Source organism: Mustela lutreola, chromosome 2, assembly GCF_030435805.1.
Source record: "Mustela lutreola isolate mMusLut2 chromosome 2, mMusLut2.pri, whole genome shotgun sequence".
In the NCBI taxonomy this organism is placed as follows: Eukaryota; Metazoa; Chordata; class Mammalia; order Carnivora; family Mustelidae; genus Mustela; species Mustela lutreola.
Window position 1 is genome coordinate 38,990,009 of NC_081291.1, and position 15,498 is coordinate 39,005,506.

The 15,498-nt window shown below is 46.2% G+C and overlaps 1 protein-coding gene across 9 annotated transcripts in view; it reads right to left on the reverse strand.

Moving 5' to 3' along the window:
• FOXP1 (forkhead box P1) overlaps positions 1-15,498 on the reverse strand; it is a 453,072-nt gene that overhangs the window by 291,335 nt on the left and 146,239 nt on the right. The window contains exon 4 of one of the 9 annotated variants that reach the window (XM_059161498.1): positions 3,861-3,944. The exons of the other annotated variants lie outside the window; for them this stretch is intronic. The gene's annotated coding sequence lies outside the window, so the exon portion shown is untranslated. The remainder of the gene's footprint in view (positions 1-3,860; positions 3,945-15,498) is intronic. 9 annotated transcript variants of the gene reach the window in all.

Below are 15,498 nucleotides of genomic sequence, written 5' to 3' on the forward strand. Positions count from 1 at the left end.
AGCTGCACAGTGGGTAGATTATCATCATTTCTCAATGAGAAGGCACATGGGTTATCTGGAAATACACTTGTGGAAAGGCCCTCTACATAAGTCCTGAATCTCAGGGACCATTTATTAATTCATTCATCTGTTCGCTCACTCAGTAAATATTTGCCAGATCCCTACTATACACCAGACCCCAAATGCTGAGACTTCAAAAGAGATATGAACCCAGACTGCACCATGAGTATCAAAGTTTGAGGGTGGGGGAGAGAGGATTAGGAGATGTCTCACACACCCAGAAATAAATAAGCAATATAATTTTTATACTCATGGTTTATTTCCAACATCAAATTTATGTAGAAAAGAAAGAGGCTGCCCTTTAAAAGAAAAAAAAAAGTCAGCAGATCAAAAGCGTCATTAATCACTGTCTCTTTTAAATTAAAAGGTTCACGAAAAGGTGGGCATGGAACCAACGTGGGAAACAAATCAGTCCCCTTGCTGAGTGAGGGTCAGAGTCTAAATGGGAGAGTCCTCGGTATTTACCCAGCTCATCTCCTGCGTAATGGATTTGGAGAAGAGATTTCCGCTGGAGCTCTGCTAATTTGAGGCTTGGCTTTTCTTTTTAAAAATGACACTTGGGTGGCTCGTCTAGCATTGTGACTGGTTTCAGAAGTAAACCTTCCAAGGTTTCCCTCAATGAGGTTCTCGCTTTCCTGATGTGACCTAATAAATCCCGAGCCACTGCAAAGGTGCTCTGTTAATGAGTCACAGGCCTGGTTCTTTGGGTGGCCGTTCACAGAATGGCCAACCCTGGTAAAGCAAATGCAAAGCATGCCCTGAGCCTTGGAGAAACGGCCTCTCACACAGTGGCTGGAAGGGGTAGGGAAACGCCCGGAAGAATCCTGGGCTGTCCACTACATAAGGAGTGCTCAGGGTCAGTGGCCTGGCCCCTGTGCTCTTCACAACTCCTCTGGCCACACCTGCAGTGGTTAAAGCAGGTCAGGGAACTGGGAGATAAAGCGTGGAGTGACCCCCGCCCCCGGTGGACACAGGGCAGAAGGAACTCAGCCTTTGACAGAACCAGACTTCCTGTCCATGGAATGCCAGCCCAGAAGGATTTAAATATGTTTAAAACCTAAAATAAAATAACACAACCTAGTCTATGCAAGACCATGAAAGCTGGGGATTTCAATAGCTGCCAGGAGGGTGTAACCATAGCTAGGATTTTATTGTTCTATTGTTTACTGCAAACTTTGCTGTCCAATTAGACTGGGGCCTATTCTGAAAAGCTCACAATCCTCCCCGGGGACTACAGCTACAGAGAACCACCCCTGCCCCCCCACCCCCGCCCCCACTCCCACCCCTACCCCACCAACTCTTCCTCAAGTCCTTAGTGGTTGGGAAGCTTACATTCATTTCTCCTCCATTTTCTTCTGTGTGTGTGTTTTAATATACATATAAATACAATCCATGACGCAAAGAGCAAGAGGGGATAAAAACATCATCTGTACATTTACCCTAGTGATGAGGGTGGCACTCACTACTCCCTGAGGGCTTACCACATGCTGGCACGGGCTACTAGATGCTTCTTCTGCCTTCTCAAACTTATGCCTCTCAGCTCCGGATTAGGTACTATTCTTATTCCCCACTTTGTAAGTCAAGAAAATGGAGGTCAAGGTCATTGGGACTGTAGTAGAAGAGCTGATACCTGAACTTGCTTAAGCAGTGCTGCTTATGCTTAATACATCACTAACCATGAACACAAAGTACTTGGAGAGGAGGGGAAATGGGGGATGTGGGGGCTCAAACTCTCAGCACAGGAGACCTTGCTGGCTATTTCTACAATCTCTAGGTGCTCTCCTTCCTCAGCATCAGAGTCCTTGATTTATTTGGGTGCCAGGGTGCCCAATTAACTTACTTGCAACGTGGGGCTCCCTTGTCACTACAAGTATCCGTAAAACACAGTCCTGGCCAGTAAGACAGACCCCAAGGAAGGGCATTCCTTTTCAAGGAAGGGGGCAAATCCAGGAAGATACACTCCGTTTTATGAAGAAGCAAAATCTAAAGAGAAACAATTTCTTTTTTCCCTGTGCTTTCACCTCCTTCCTGAGCCTGGAAACACACTTTTGGTACCTAAAAGTACAGGGGCCATTGTGTGACCATGAGAACGAAAGTCAAATGCTAAAGATGGCAGATAAGCAGTAAGGAGCTCATTCTTGGAGGATCAGCGCTGAAGGTCTACTCCTAGACTTAATCAAACAGAATTATCCCGCATCCCCATTTGATTAAGGCAGATGATACGGAGGGTGGTCCCCAGGCCAAACCTGGAGGCTATGTGCATAAAGTTTCATTGCAACACAGCTGTGCCTATTGATTTAAGCATTGTTTAGGGCTGCGCTCATGCTGCCTACAGAGCTGGGTACTTACTGAGAGACTGTACAGCCTGCAAAAGCCCCAAAGGCTCTTTTCAGTGAAAGTTTGCCAACCTCTGGATTAAGTCGCTATCATCAGGTTTCTGCTCAGTGCACCCGATGCAATCCTATCTGAAACATAGCCAGTCGTGGAAAATTCCCAATAAGTGAAGAATAAAAATGCTTGCTCCCACCTACTCAATCCATGTTCAGTACATGTGTCCATGAAGTCCTACTACATTCCAGATCCTTTGTGATATGCTAGATCTGAAGAAGTGACTATGTTCCTGACCCTTCAAGAACTTGCTATCTTTGTAGACTGCCAGATATGCTTAATGACTAGCTTCATAAAAAATCATTTGTAATTTTAAGGGCTAGGAAAAAAATACAGGGATGCCATATGAACACACAGTCAGGAAGCCTAACCTAATCTACAAGAGAGAAATCATCTCTGAAAAAGTTCCCTGCTTCTCCATAAACCCGCCCATCCCCCCCAGCTGCTAGCCATCCATAAGCAGCTCCTAGGTGGAGACTGGGTTCATTTTCAAAGCTCCACTGCACAACGGTTGAACAACAGCTTGAGTTTTATGAGTTCTATATCTGAAGAATATTTTAAGGTGGGGGAGAACATATGGGTATCTATACCTGTTGGGTAATTTAATCCTCAAGGTAATTTCTGCACCAGTGTCCCCAAGATCAAGCCACCTATGCCTACCACCTTATCATGGACGCCAAACAGGCCAGGAGACCTGCCCTGGGGTGATCTCCAGAGAGAAGAGGTCATTCTACTCTGACAGGAAAGCTAAACAAATGTGATGTTTTCCAAAGCACAACTCATAGATCCACAGAGTATCGGAGTATCGATGATAAAGCACCAACAAACAGCATCTGTATAAAACCTGTAATTCCAGAAGCTGGACAAATGACGATGAGAAAGGCAAGATCCATAAAATCTTGACATCAGGAACGGAAACCCAAGAATGGTGTTTTAGGGAGATCAGCTCAATCCTTGAGTCCCAGCACATTTGAAACCAGTGCCATTTAGAAGGGATCCCACTAGATTCTCGAACGGCTTTGCCACCTGTCCCCTGTTCTCCCACTGGATTGTTGAATGCTGGACTAGAGGGGCAAGGAGCCCCCCGTTGTTCTCATCACGAGCCTTCCACTATGGATTTCCAAGCACACATCTGTCTGTTTCTCAGCTACGTTTCTCATGTGATGAGGTACGCGGAACCTGTAACCTGTCGGGTGGGTGCTCGGCATGCATCAGGCCCTCCTGTACGGCTCTTTCATTCATTACTGTATTTCATTCTCAGCGCAACCTTTTACAACAGGGAACAGTTTCCCCCTCTCAATCTATGAGGAAAGAGAAGCTCAGAGAGGCGTGCACACGATCACAGAGCAAGCAAGCCGGCGAGCAGGGAGGTAAGACCCAGCTGATGTGATTCTAGAGACTGCCGTCCTTACCACTGACACGGTAGAAGCTCCCTTTCTAAGCTTCAGGGCAAGATTGGCTCTTCTCTGTGAGGTACTAGCTCTGACTCCAGGAACCTGGGGGTTGTGGGCAAGGAAACAGAAAATAAGAAAACAACAAATTCCAACATCCTTTCCTCTCTCAAGAAGTTGCTAGACTACTTCTCTTTGATTTAACCACCGCCACCACAATTTGGCCAAAAGCAATGCCATCAGCCCAATGCATTGAGAACCGTGTTAGCGCTGTCCTGCATGTGGGAGACGAAGCACAGGATATAAGATAGAAAAGAGAAGAGATCACTTTGTCTTCCTGATAGCAATGAAGATCCAAGAACTGAACCAAGAATGACTCTGAGTTCCAGAAATCTTTCGGTAAAAAGACCTAAGGCACATCCCTCACCAGATGGGCAGCTCCCAAGGCTAAGAGTTACTCAACCATTACCTCCTGTCCAGTCCTCTGCAGCCAAGAAGGTTCTGCCACAGGAAACTTGTAGTATCTTCTCATGTGATCAGACACCTAGGCAAATAGCTAACCGGACAAATATCTATCTCTGTCTCTCTTTCAAGGAGGCATAGAAGAGAAAACACAGGACACTGCAGGAGAGGAGCAGACGCAGGCTTCCCAGGCTGGCTACCGTCCCAGTAACCTGTGAGCTTGTTAAGAGCACAGGGACGACGCACAGTAGTGTGCACGATCCCACAAACAGCCGGACCAACTCCGCGAGAACTAATCGAGTACAAAGGAAACTGAGAACAAAGTGACAAACACGTTAAGATAAACCGCATCAGAATCCTACAGGGGAAGAGGGAGAAAAGTACAGGTCACCTTCTGGCCATCCAAAGCTAGGAGCTCATTTCACAGCTCGGGAAACAGGGGAGAGCCCGAAGCTGAAGACGAGGCTCCAGAGTACAAGAGGTTGTGGAGAGGGAATGATCTAGGGGATCACCGGGACTGACCATGAGACGCAGAGCAGGAACGAGGCTGGTTCCGAAGACCACCGCGCGGCGGGTTCAGTTCTTCCTCAGGGTGGTAAGGATAGGTACAGAGCCCCAGAAATAAGCAAGGGAGGAGGAAAGGAAGAAAGTCGTGTTTCCGGTACCTGGAAACATGGCAATCATGGGGGAAGGTAAGAAAGTCACCGAGGCCATGACTCACATCCACAGAGCATTATAAATTTGGGGTTTTGGTGCTCTCTCCAAATCAGATTTAACCTTCAGTCACAGACATACAGCGACAGGACTGTGCGTAGTCCTTCATCTAACTTCAACTTTTAGCTCCGTTAATGAATCACATCACCTAAATACATCACAAGTAGTATTTTGGAGAAATCATGAAAGTCTTGCCATTAAATTGCCCTAAAAGTGTGGGGAGTGAGGGGGAGGGAACAGCAACTTATTTAAGGTAAATGTTGAGAAGATACTACAAGTTTCCTCAAGCTGTTTTTGGTTTACAGTTATGTGTCAGAACATTATGAGCCGTGACATCATGAAGTGGCTCGGGTCTCTCTCGGCTTCCGGGAATCCTTCTTCCTTCACAAATATGTATGAGAAAGACGCTCAATATTAGGAAAATTTGTAGAAATTACAGTAGTTCCACATAGGCGGGAATCCAAAAGGAGTATCTCATGGACAAGACCAATGCCTAGATGCTCTCAAAGCCAAGGCCAGGGAAAGACGGAAGAGTCGTGCCCAAGAGGACCAAAAGGGGACTGAGCCTTGACCTACTGTGGGAATGGAGAGGCCAGAGAGGAGGAAATCACTTTGCTGATGGGAAGCCCCAAAAATAACAGCTGTTGGAGAAGGAACAACAAGGCTGTGGAGCCGAAAGCAAAAACTAAGACACAATTTGCAAGAGACAACAGGTGGGGTAAGAGGACATACCTGGGTAAGACCAAAGAAGTCACGCCAGGCCAATATGACTCCTTCGGGGCGGGGGGGGGGGCAATAGACTGCTTCCAAAAAGCTCGCCATTAAATAATTTTGAAATTATGTCGGTTTCTAAATAGCCATCTGTTCGGTGAAGAAGGCAGAATATAATTGTACAAGTCAGATAAGGTCGTTATCACAAGGACATGAAGCTAAGTCTCCCAAGGTGCCTGAGAAGTGACAGATGTGATTTCAGAGATTCCGAGGGGGCACGCAAGCCCCCAGAAGACCATGGAAAGGTGGAGAGGGCAACGAGGCACCCCTCACAGAATGATGAGCCGAGTGATTAAAACAGATCTTCCCCCCTTCCACACCACAGGAGATACTGGGAGGAAGCAATCTTTTCGCCATCAGCGTGAGAAGCACGAGTTACCAGGCAACAACCAACACGGGCTTTCTGGAGTCACGCCATCCAGCCCTTCCGACCGAGAGGCAAGTCAGGTAGATAAAGGGAAAATAGGAGATGCAATCTTGGAGAATTCTGTTAGTCTCCTGATTCTGTCCCCCCTGACATTCTCATCAACCGGCGAGGAAGATGCGAGGAGGCAGGCCACACCCATTGGGCGGCTATCGCTGGTGCGCTGTCAACCTGGGGACGCCTAACAAGTGATGTTCCACAGGTGTCCACCTTCCCACCAGCTTTATTTAATATCTCTATCAATGAGAACTGGTAGAGCTTCCTGTGCCCAGCGGACCAGCCTGCAATCAAATCTCAGGGTCTCTGTATCGCTGCTACGCTTATTACCCGAGATGCAGCCCCGTGCTTCATCTCTGCAGGGCGAAGACAAAAATCTGCAAAGGTACCCGGGTGCAGAGAGCTGAGAAGTCGCTCTGCAGCGGTCCTATTCATGTAGACCCCTCCCAAGCTCATGGCAACTTCGAAGGGCTTTTGGGTTTCATTCAGTGGCACATGACCGGGCACATACATTTCCATTTCCAGGAAGGTGACCCAGAACAGTCCCAGATGCCTCCAACTCAGAGTGGGCTCCAGGGAGGCTAAACGAGCCCACAGCTCCCACTGCAGGATTCCTCCCCAAAATACTAGCGTTTAGAGATCCAGCTCTGCATGTCCACCTGTAGACTGTGATTCCTGAAGAGGCAGCTGACCTCACCCCAAAAGTGGCCCAGGAAACAAACATTACCTGGCAAAGACCCTGGGAAAGCAAAAAAAGAGAGAGAGAGAGCACAAAACTGAACTTAATGCGCATTCACCTAGACCTAAATTAAAAATAAAATTCCTCCACAGAAAGAAGTTTTCAAAACGTGGGGTAGAGAATATGGCCGTATTGTTCCACTCTGAGGAACCCGGCTGATTCACTTTTATGACTAGACTCCCCCTGCTTCCAAGTCCCTTGCTATAAACATTTACAGATTTCATGACAGCGTTAGTACTAAACAATATTCATTAAGAATCCCACCAAAGTGCAACATGTAAGTAAATCAAACCTTTGATGCTCTATTTTGCAAATTTCATGGGCCACTAGGGATAATTAAAAGGGCAATTATATAAAGTTGGTGCAGTTTTGAGAAACAAATGACATTTTCTGCTTTAAAGCACTTGATAATTTGATATTTTGCTATTAGGACCATCATGTGTACTTTTATAGACAGGCAGCCAAATAAACAATAAATGTTCCTTAACAGCCTCTAATGATTGTTTTTGCCCACTGATATCACGCACCATTCCAGTCCATAAATCATACGCTACGAGATTAAGGTAAAGATAATGAAAAAGAAGTAGGAGCTATTTAAGCTAGAGGAGGAAAAAATAAGGCTAAAAGCGTTGATTTCTTCTGTGTTTTCTGCAGAGACGCCCAGCAAAGTCGGAGCTTCTGAGGGCTGGAGCGGGGCTCAGTGTGTCCCTGTGTTTAACCACCATTCTGAAGCCAGCAAAGTACATTACAGCTCATGAAAAATACAGCGAAGAAACTGCTAGTGGCAGAAGCATTTAACTTCCTTGTTAGCAGCCTCCCCCAAGTGGCACTTTTTCACCGGCAAGTTGTTTATTATGTTCCGTGCCAGGCAAAACTGATTAAATGGGGCTCTTAAGAATCAAAGCGTTATAAATTCATGGAAATACAGCAAGCAATAAATTCCATGGAATTAAAAGCTTACTAGTGCTATTAGCATTTCAGGGTGTTTGAATTGTTAATACTGATGTGCAAAAATGATGTGCCTCTAAGACAAGGCAGACCGAGGCAAATACAGCCGAACAGCTCTGAATTTATTTTTATTTTTTATTTTTTTATCAAAGTGGCACTGGGACTTGGCAGTGGTTATAGCCACAGGAATGGAGGAGGAGAGTAATTATCTCCAAAATTCTCATCTGCCCTGAGAAGTCAATCCCACTACAGAAGACACAAGCCACCAAAGAAAGGTTTACACAGAAGGAGGAAAACAAGAGTGAAAATATGATGCCAAGGATTTATGCTTTCGATGAATGGAAATTTCATCTTAACAACTAAGAGGCATGGGGGTCCAACGCATTGTGACTGGGTCGATCTTGGTTTTCCTATAGAGCACATAACCCCAGAATGGGCCCCAAAAAAGTTACCAAGTAGGGCTGGGTACACTGAAGCAGTGGCCACGAAATTTCCCTGGATTGTCATGTTTCATCTTCGACTCTTCCTGGGGGTTTATACAGTGTTATTCTAAAGTGACAAGGGGTAAGAAAAAAATCAATTATTATGCCATTAAGCAAGTGATATCCTCCCAAGTGCAAGACACGAAGTAGTAATTCTATTGCACCCATCTATTTAAGGAATACTTTGTTCCAACAGAAATGCATCTCAGGATTTTTGCTAGGCAAATACAAATGTGAGACAGAGAAAGAAAAAATATTAATCAGTGCTTCATGAAGACTTAAAAACTAAAAAAAAAAAAAAGAATGAGATATATTTCCTTTTTTTTTAAGAAAGAAATACTGTCAACAAATAGTGCGATCACTTGAAAACACAATTTAAGAGAAAATTTACTTGAGAATTACCGAAATTCATGAAAAAAAGGTAACCGAAAGGGATCTAGACAAATACCCGAAACATCTATTCATCCATCCGCTCTAGAGTTGGCCAAAAGAGTACTATTTTCTAACATATCAAGAAAACTTAATTCCTTTGATAGAAGGGTCACGTGCGTAATGGAACGTACGGACGGATCACTGGTACATGTGATTATCTCTGGGGCTATGTTCCACATGTGGATATAACATTTGTACTCACTGAAGCTGTCTGCTGCTTCCCCACAGAGAGACAGCCTGCTCATGTACCAAAAAATAGAAAGGAGACAAAGAGGAAAAACCTTACAGACAGAAACTCATATTCATTAATACGCTTTCGCTGGGCTGAAGTCCAAAACCATGCATTGTTACGGGAGCAACATTTTACAGGGCACCTGAATTGTCAGCACGACTGTTCACCGTCTGCCCCTAGGACAAGACCTACTATGTGTAGAACACTGGCAGGCGAAATGAGTAACTCTAAGACATGATTCTTGCACTCAAGAAAGCTTAAACGTCTCACTGGGGAAATAATCAATTATAAAGCACCTATTATATATTCCAAATCAGGAATCAAAGATTCTTAAAAGACAGGTTTCTCTATCCACTGGGATTTTAGAGTGACTTTAAGATAAGGCATACACCCAAAAAATAACCCCTGAACAAGGCAGTATTATATCTATCAACATTTTATACACACACAATCCTGGTGTGTGCATGTGTGTGTGTGTTTGTGTGTGTGTGTGTGTGTGTGTGTGTGTACACATGCACACAAGGCTTCAAATACCAGACAGTGAAGAGGAAAACCCTGATAAATACAACATTGAGGGAAATTTAATAACAATGAAAATGAAAAATAATATGTGAAATCTGCTGTGGGCAGTACCCTCAGCACCACGGGTCGGTCAACTGTCCACACGAGGCTATGGTGGCACTGTATGCAATGGCCAATGGTGGGCAAAACCAATATGGTCCTTGCCCCCAGGGGTGTCACTGTAAGATAGCATGGGGCGAGGAGCAGAATGTGACCCCCAAAACGGTAAAGAAGACCTGGAAGCTTCCATGCCTGTGTCCCACACTTACCCCCAGCCGCCCTCCTCTAGTCTTCTCACATGGGTCTCTGGGGCCTTGTTCTCTTCCAAAAGAGAAATCCCCCGGCTCCGTCCTTCACTCTCACCGACCAACAACCTTTCATGTCAGTGAGCTCCACTGAAGTGTTGGGCCAAAGGAAAGACATTTGTACTGTCAGCTTCTGATACCAGTTGGGATGAAGAGCTCTGCCCTTTGTTAAAGGGGCACTCTGGTGCACTCTTCGGCTGGAGTTTAGTTAGAATCAGAGGAGGGCCCTTCTTGCTGCTCTCCTTTCAAGGGTAATGTCTTCCAGAACTGCGACAAAAGAGCTCTGTTCTGTCTTATTTCCAGAAGTGGAGACAACGGTCTTATGGTCATGGTCTTCCTTGGTTTGCGGGCTGCAGTGCCCGCAGAAGAGAAATCGCTCTGCACTCGCCCGAGCAGAGCCTCTCCCTTCTCACTTAATGCAAGTAAGGATTAATGAGAGCCCTCAATTCCCCGGGACAGAGGTCCCCTCCCTGCCTTGTATTCAGTCCTCTGTGTTGAGCAACGAGCAGAGGTGGTCAGGGGCCTATCTCCTCCTGGTCTCATGGGGCTCCAGTGGCCTACTTAAGAAATGGCCCGAGTATAAGAAAGGAGCCCCTTGGGTGCCGGACTGGACCAAGTCCTCAAGCTCAGATTTCAAGAATTACCTGCAAAGAGATGCTGGGAAGAGACCTGTCCAACTAACAATCAATCAATGATTTGCTTTCCACTAGCCTCTGCCATCTTGCCAACACATCCGGCTTACACGAAGAAGCAATGTCACCTGACCCCTATACCACTGTCACCAAGTGTGACTCTGACTTCAAATACAGGCCCTCCCCTCCTCCTTACCGCCTTAGCCATAAATCAAGCTGCTTTCCTCCCTAACCTCCTGGCTTTGTCAGGTTGAAGCCCACCCTATTGTGTTTTCTCATACAAAAGTTGGTATTTTCATGCAGTACCTACCCCCTCTTCAGCCTTCCTTGAATGCAGCCCTCAGCTGTTTCCATTATTTCCATAGCTGGAAACAAAGTTTCTGATGACAAAGTGTGTCCTTGGAACACAACCTCTTTGCTAATGGGGGGGGGGGGGGGACTACAGCATGATAATAGGGCACTAATTGTGCACCCCAGACAATGCGCCAACAAGGGACCTGGGAAGGGAGAGAAGTAAATAATAATACGAAGTAATAAACGCCTCGGCCAGTGAGTGTAAAGAAATAAAATGCCCTTATATTCTGAAGAGGGGGCGGTGTGTGATTATCTTGGATGGTCTGGTCAGGGTGGCTGGCTACCCACTGAGAAGAAGGTGCACGGGCCATGTCAAAGCCTAAGAAACAGAACTTGATGAGAATTAAAAAGAGCTCATGCTCTTTGCCTCCTCCAATGCCTCTCTCCACCTTATTCCTCGGCCCCGTCTGCCACGAAGCAGATGGACAGCTCCCGGAAGTCTCACACCTGCTGTCCCTTCTCTCCCGGGTCTCCCACTACGATTCCCTGGCGGAGGTGAGCCCTCCCAAGAATTCCTGCGAATCCAGTATTTCACATCAAAAACAATTTTCATATTAGCTTCTGCATCTTCTCTACCACGCCATGAGTTCCCCATGACCTCCAGAAATATTTTATTTATCTTGGTGATTCCTCAACAACCCAGGATAAAGAAGTTTGAGGCTTACTGAATTTAATTGCTGTGTGAATGGGAAAGAGAAGAAAGAGGTTAAGTGGCAGCTCACCCTCCAGGTCCCCCAAGAAGCAGGTGACACAAGACCAACCTGAGAACAAATGCTGGAGGGGCTGGACCCACAGCGAGACCCCCCCTGATGCCCTTGAAGTTGAGAAGTTGCAGGGACGGAGCTGTTGGGGCTACTCAGCATCAGGAAGAGCGTCCCACTGGCAGTGGGGTCAGCAGGGTGTAAGTGGAGGGAAGGAAGGTAAAGGCAGGGTCCTCAGGGTTTAGATTGGGTCTAGCAAGGCCCAGACCCGACTGATTCCATTACATGATCAATCAAATACAATCTCTTTTTGCTCAAGTCCATGGGTTGAGTCTCCATGACATGCGACTAAAAAAAAAAAATGTTCTAGATGATACGCAAGATAATGAAAGTCGATAAAATAAATTAGCATTACACAGGAGACAAGCCCTACAGAGTCAGGAGTCCAGAGTGAGGATGTGATTGATCAGGGCTCAATCAACTGTTTGTTATCACGGGGTTTTGAGATCAATCAACAATCTCACCTGATCTTCTTATGTACGAAAAGCAAGGATTCAAAAGAGACATCATCAAAAATCCAGTATCTGATCTTTCCCAGCAGGGCTTGCTGCCCATTAGGTAACACACTTCACTCTTTGGCATCCCCGAAACAGCTGTGTTCAAAGAGGCATTAAACTCACACATACGTAAGCAAAGGGCGCAAACGGGGTAGACAGGAAAGGAAATTCCACACCCCCAACCGCCAGTTTTCTCTTCCAAAGGGAACCGTTTGTTACCGGTGCCTTGTCTCTATCTTCCAAAAATTTTCTACATACAGACGATCACATGTGCTTTGTACATCTACTGCTTCTTCCCCTTCCAACTCGGAGAGCACAGTAATTACTCATTTGGCCACTGAAGCCATCTTGGAGAGATTCCCACGGTAGCACCTGTGGGTCTATACAGTCTTTATTCATTGCCTGAGTAGCAGGGTCCCCATGTGTGCCCAACCACCACCCTAGAGATAAGGCAGGATTTAACCATTCCCTCCTGGCAGACATTTAGGGAATGTCATTGCTTCTGCTCCCAAGAGCACAGCCACAGGTTAGATCCCTACACACTGGCCTTTCATCAGCTGGGGAACTATAAATCCCTAGAAACAATAGTTGATCTTTGTGGCTGCATTTGTGAACTAAGAGTCAACAACCTTGCCAGTTGGGAACATAAATCCCCACTACCTTCTTCCCTACCCTATACTTGGGCTTGCCTCTTACTGGCATCTTTCTGATAGGATCAGATGACCAGCTGCCTTTGACGGATACTAAAAACAACACAACACCCAGAGACGAGGCGCGATTCTGCAGTATCAGCTGCTGTCCACTACAGTGGACAGCCTGATACAATATCCCCCCCATAATACACTTTGTACAATTAAAACATTTTATAGTCCTATTAGAAAATGCTGGGGGCGCCTGGGTGGCTCAGTCAGGGAGACGCCTGCCTTCAGCTCGGGTCATGATCTCAGGATCCTGGGACTGAGCCCCATGCCCGGCTCCCTGCTCAGTGGGGAACCTGCTTCTCCCTCTCCCTCTCCCTGCAGCTCCCCCAGCTTGTGCTCTGTGTGTGTCAAATAAATAAATAAAACTGTTTAAAAGAGAGAGAGAGAGAAAGAAAGAAAGAAAGAAAGAAAGAAAGGTAGGTAGGAAAAAGAAAATCCGATATGCCTACATTACAATGGCACACATGAGGCTTCTGGGTCTAGTCTCACATTCTGCGGGTTACAAGTGGTATGGTAATCACATATCCGTGTTCCTAGAAGTTGGAGGGGTTCCCCTCTCTCTCCCGTGTATCCGTTCTGCATGTTTTTCCTATTTCTTCCCACCTTGAACATATCCTGGAGCATTCTTTCAACCTGTTTTCCTCCAGTCTAATTATTCTTTAATTTTAAATAATGTAATAACTTTGACATTTTCATTTATAGTTAAACCCTGCTAATTTGCACAAATGATGGGTAGACACAGCACAAATTAAAAAGCCTGAAAATACAGCAAACACAAAAAAGCCAATGATTAAAAAGAAATCAAACTGCGGCATTATGAAATACACATTTATTCTTATAAGCAAATTCCGTAGGCTCGAAAGCCAAGTATGGACACTTGGCTGCTTTCAAATATTCTCTCTTTTCTAAGCTACAGGGCTACCTCCTTTCCATGGCCTCCGGGGATGATGTTTTCTGAACAAAATATCACAGCACACGGTAGATGAAGTTTCTCTGAGTAACGACTAAGGCTTAAAAAGCAAGTCTATAAGCTCAGTTTTGTTGCTCAAAGAATTTCTGGGCTGTCTGGTGAAGGGAAGAAACAGCTACGTCGTGACAGTGGACTAGGGCTGCCACAACAGAATGCCAACGGAAGACCAGGTGGCTTAGAAACAGAAAGTTATTTCTCACAGTCCTGGAGACTGGGAAGTCCAAGATCAAGGAGCCAACAGATTACGTATTTGGTGAGGACGCAGCTTCTGGCACGGACACGGTCATCTTTTTCTGTGTCCTCACACGGCAGAAGCAGGTGAAGAATGTGGCACCTGTTTTCATGGGCAGTAATCACATTCAAGGGGGCTCTACCCTCAGGCGCCGGTCCCCTCCCGAAGGCCCCACCTCCAAAACTGTGACGGTGGGTGTTAGGATTCAACCTATGAACTGGGGGTGAACCCAAACATTGTCTGTAGCATATAAAAAGTGCCTGCACCCTGAAAAGCCCCAAGTGTATCCAACCCAATCTCATTAGCTTTCTTTCTATTCCACACTTGGGCTTTCCTAACATTCTACTGACTCAGCCAACATGACCTCCATCTAGAGGTGTGTGTATCAGCAATCAACGTGTCATCTTGAGTAACGCCCTCGATCATATCATTTCCTCAGTCCATCGTGACAGCTGCCTAATTTTCACTCCTCCATCTCTCTTAAAAGTCCTTTAGATATCAGAGTCTAAATTACGGTCTTCTCCAGCTTGGTCTTCAGGAAGAGCTGGCCACATTCACCCGTCCCATGGCTCCTGTCACCCCCTCTTCATTTCTAGTCTTTACGCACCCATAGACTCTGCACTCGTTGGTGCCCTATATGGCATGCATGGTCCCTAGCCCATGCCTGGTTCCTTCTTTTCATGGCCACTTAAACACTACCCTCTTCACTGGCACCTCTCGACAGTCCCACTGAGTCAGGTGGCCAATCACCTCCTAGCCACTGTTAGGCACGAATTAGCCCTACTGCCAAGCCAATGACACCTGGCACGGCCCTCGTATTACTGTCTCCCTCCATACGGTCAGAAGAGTGGGAATTTAGCTCCACGATAGGGATCATGTAGTGCTCTATTCTCAGTGCCGTGGATTGCATGGATAGCCTCCAAAGCTGTCTACCAATTATCCCTCCCATTCTCATATGCACAAATCCATTGAGAGGAGGACTGTCTTCCTCCTCCCCTTGAGTGTGGGGTGGCCATGGGACAGGCTCTGACGAATACAAAGCAGTGATGGGGTGCTGGGCCAGTTCCAGACCTAGGACTTAGGAATCCTGGAAGTGCTCTCTTACACTCAAGCCTGTCAGGATGGAAAGGCCAAGGAGAGAACCAGGTCATGAGTCCTGCTAAGTCCTACCCAAAGGGAAGAATCTGGCACCCATGATTATTGTTTTAAGTAGCCAATTTCAGGGCAGTTTGTGAAGCAGCACTAAATAAGCGAAGCGAAGTGGGCATTATTTATTGAGAATCAATGACTGCCCCCCTTGTCAGGGTTTCTGTATCTACTCCCCACTGCCCCCAGGGGGAGTAACACTTGGCAGAGTGATCCCCCCCAATGCCAATCTGATCCTGCTCTTCCTCCTCCAACCCATCTCTCAGGACAAAAACAAATGAAAACAACCTGTTTGGGAA